At 40.5% G+C, this 4,164-nt stretch overlaps 1 pseudogene; it reads right to left on the reverse strand.

Moving 5' to 3' along the window:
• Positions 1-2,056: 2,056 nt before the first annotated feature.
• Positions 2,057-3,963, reverse strand: LOC136306653 (myosin light polypeptide 6-like; annotated as a pseudogene).
• Between the last annotated feature and the right edge of the window lie 201 nt (positions 3,964-4,164).

The raw sequence follows: 4,164 nt of genomic DNA on the forward strand, positions 1-4,164 counted from the left end.
GAAGTACATGTAATTGCAGCAAGAGGTAAAAGAGTATGTATGCAACTTACTCTCAAATGGTTGAGAAAATATTATCATGTGTAATATGTATACATATGGACAGTGAATTATAAAGCAAATGTGGCAAAATGTAAAAATTGATAGATTTATTTGAATTTACTTATTGCCACTGAATTGTTCACTTTTAAAGACTTTATTTATTGATTTTTAGAGAGAAGAGAGAAAGAGAGAGAGAGCAGATGGGAGGAGCAGGAAGCATCAACTCATAGTTGCTTCTCATATGTTCCTTGACTGGGCAAGCCCAGGGTTTGGAATTGACAACCTCAGTGTTCCAGGCTGATGCTTTATCCACTGCACCACCACGGGTCACGCTGAATTGTTCACTTTTAAGTGGTTAATTTTATATTATATGTCAATTTTACTTTGATGGAAAAAAAAAAGAAGATGGATTTGACGAAAGATATAAGTGGTATCCAAAATTTCTCTATACTATTCATCATACTTGTCTTGTGTGTCCCTGGCTCTTCTCTCATGCTTGCTCTGGTGGAGAAGGCCACCTGTCAAGGCACTCAGAGACCATCTCGGACCAACAGCCAACAGGCACTGAATCCTACCAACAGCCACAGAGTGAGCTCGAAAGTGATTGTGTCCCTGTTGACCTTGGAGATGACTGTGTTCTTGATGGAAACCTTATGATAGATCCTGAAATTCAGTGAAGCCTGGGTTTCTGACCCACAGAAACTTTGAAATAATAAACATAAGTTGTTTAAGTCACCAAGTTTTAGGACAATTTATTAGCTATAATTAGCAATAGACAATACAATAAGAAAAATTAAAGTATATAAGTTGAGCACTGAATTTATTATTTATTTATTTGTTTATAATTTGTTTTGAGCAAGAACAAGGAAGAAAGGAAGAAAGAGAGAGAGGGAGGGAAAGAGAGAGAAGTATCAATTCCTTGCTCCACTTTGTTGCGTATTGATTGCTTCTTGTACTGCTTTGCCTGGGGATCAGACAGGTGTTCCTAAGCTGAAACTGGAAGCCTTGAGATTGTCGATGACCCCATGCTCAAGATGGAAATTCTGCACTCAAGGCAACGACCTCCACCTGACCAGGCGGTGACGCAGTGGATAGAGTGTCGGACTGGGGTGTGGAGTATCCAGGCTCAATACCCCGAGGTTGCCAGCTTGAGCGCGGGCTCATCTGGTTTGAGCCCAAGGTCGCTGGCTTGAGTAAGGGATCACTCCCTCTGCTGTAGCCCCCTGATCAAGGCACATATGAGAAATCAATAAATGAACAACTAAGGAGCCGCATCAAAGAATCGATGTTTCTCATCTCTCTCCCTTCCTGTCTGTCTGTCCCTCTCTCTGACTCTGTCTCTGCCAAAAAAAAAAGACAACGACCCCATGTTCAAGCTGGTGACTTCAGCAAACATTGAATTTAAAAAATTTAAAAGATAAACAAATAAAGATCAATTAAAAATTTTATAACAAATTGGAGATTGGAAAATGGTAGAACTAATAAATAAATCCAAGAACTGATTCTTTTGAAAGCAATAAACTTGTGACTAACCTAAGAAATAAAAAAGAGGAAAGCATGAAACAAAAGGTAAGAAATGAGAATGGGGAAATAAGCACAATCACAGAAAAAAATTTAAGTACTTGGTTCAACTTTATATATTACTCAAATCTTTAAAAGAAAACATTTACTGTATTTTACACCCGATTCTATTCCTCTTCCCTATAGGGGAGTGAGCTGATGTAAATGTGGGCTTTCTGGCTTTATTCTAACTATTCCCTATAATTAAGGGTCATGAAACAGGGTGAAAATCTTAGAGAGCACTATTTTTTTAATTCTATTTTATTTTATTCTATTTTTTTATTTTGTCACAGAGCAAGTTTAATTGGTGAATGCTGATGGCAGACGTAGTCCAAGAGAGACAAGCTGGAAAAGCTGACAAGTGATAAGAGAACCTAGGAAGCCTTGGGGCTACATTCATGGTCTCACAGAGGTGATGGCACAGGGCTCTGGGCACAGCGAGAATGTCTTCAGCCAGTCAGCACCATGCATAGTCGATACAGCCATTGCTGTCCTCATGCCCAGCTACCAGCATCTCTACTTCCTTTATCATTTTCTCACCCAATGTGGCCAGAACATGCATGCATGACAGTGCCATTGCTTTCCTTGTCAAACACCTTGAGGCCATCATCGTAGTCTTCATAGGTGCCCTGGTCCTTCTCCTTGGCCATAATCAGCAGCATGGGCAGGAAGTGCTCAAAGTCCAACACCTCTGTATTGCCAGGGTCCAGCCCCGGGGGGGATCCAGGGGTCCCACAGGAGGAGACGGTGTCGGCGAAAATGGAGTGAGAGAGCCGAATTCTTTTCTTTCTCTTTATTCTCTTGTTAGCATTTACTGCCAGGCATCTCTGTCAAATGCTAGTACAGCTCCTTTTTTATACACACACACCAAGTTACAATTACATGGTATTAATCATTGCTTCTGTTTCACTATGTTTACATGTTTCCAGATAACAGTTAATTTATATCTATAAACTACAAATCAGGTGGCAAATCATTCAAAGTACAATTAAAAAATAACTTGAATAGCGATAACATTGGTAAAAGCTTTTAAAGGATTAGTACTAACTAATAACTCAACTTTACTGTTGTTGTGAGTCAAGGGGCAGAGAGAGATTAACAGACAAAATCATTAGGGAGTAGCAAAGGACCACCGCTTGCTCAGGCAAATGGCCCTGAGTTTATGCAGTGTCCTAACTTTTCTCACAAGACTTCAAAAGGCTTGCTTATTAAGAAATTGTCATAACATCAAGAGTAACTTTTGCTTAAAGATATATAGAGTGCACCTGCAAGATAGCTTAGTAGCAACATAATATCAGAAGGCATTAATTGCTATTGCTTCTATGGATTCTTCCATATTCCTCTTTATTATCTGAACGAAAAACCTTGGGAAGGTATATAAATTTCATGAGAATGTCTCACTGAGAAAGCCTAGTAACTGCCTTCAGTCATAAAACAATTCTCTTAGCAAAACATTCTTTTCTTGCTGACTGCGTTCCCATCCCAGGCCACGCAACAGGCCATTCCATTACTCCTTTCCTAAGATTCTATTGTCTAGTCAAATTTTATTTATTTACTATATTCACACACTAGTTAAGTTTTAACTATATTCTTCTTAGAGTGTACCACTATCTGCAGATCAAATAAGCAAGAAGAAAGGAAAGTTTCTCTACTCTATCACATGAAAAGGCTAGGGAGAAAAAATGATGAATTAAGTGAAGGCCGAAAGGTGCTCTGCACAGCCACTGCCTTCTACCCATTCACAAGTCACAATTTTTTCTTTCTAACATGATTAAGAAGAAATTCTCCTACAAACTTAACCCTTTACGAGGGATATCATAGCCAGCCTCTTATGTTTATGAGCCCAGTTCAAGGGGCTTACAGGCTTTTTTGTGGAACTTACACCTTCTGTCTCATTTCCAAAGAAATTACTACGAATCTACAGGGAAAGCACGGTACTATTATTCCTGTGCCATAAATAATAGCACACACCCAGAAAAAGGGGGGATATAAGGCCAGATTAATTCAAAAAGTCAAAGGGGGAAGTATCGTTGTGCCTTTCCTTGCGGTGACTTTGTCAACCCGCAGCTGTTGGTCTTTACTGCAGTGACTCTTATCTTTTTTTGCTGTGACTTTGTCAACCAGCAGTTGTGGATCTTCTCCTGCTGTGACCTAGTTAGCCAGCATTAGTGGATAGGCTCCCGACACTGTATCATCTCATCACTATTGGGGTTCCCCAGGACTTTGAGCACCTCGGCGATGGGGGGTCTGGCCCAGGGCCCTTACCTTTCCACATCCTTACACTGGTTGTACATAATCCCCTATTTGTTCAAACAGTTGGAAGGCCTTGAACTCTGTGGTCTGGGCCTCGGTGAAGTCACACATCTTTTGTGTGTGTGTGTGTGTGTGTGAGAGAGAGAGAGAGAGAGAGAGAGAGAGAGAGAGAGACAGATAGGACCGACAGACAGGAAGGGAGAGAGTTGAGAAGCATCAACTTTTTGTTGCAGCACCTTAGTTTTTCATTGGCTCCTTTGTGCCTTGGCCAGGGGGCTACAGCAAAACAAGTAACCGCTTGCTCAAATCAGC

This window comes from Saccopteryx bilineata, chromosome 5 (assembly GCF_036850765.1).
Source record: "Saccopteryx bilineata isolate mSacBil1 chromosome 5, mSacBil1_pri_phased_curated, whole genome shotgun sequence".
Classification (NCBI taxonomy): Eukaryota; Metazoa; Chordata; class Mammalia; order Chiroptera; family Emballonuridae; genus Saccopteryx; species Saccopteryx bilineata.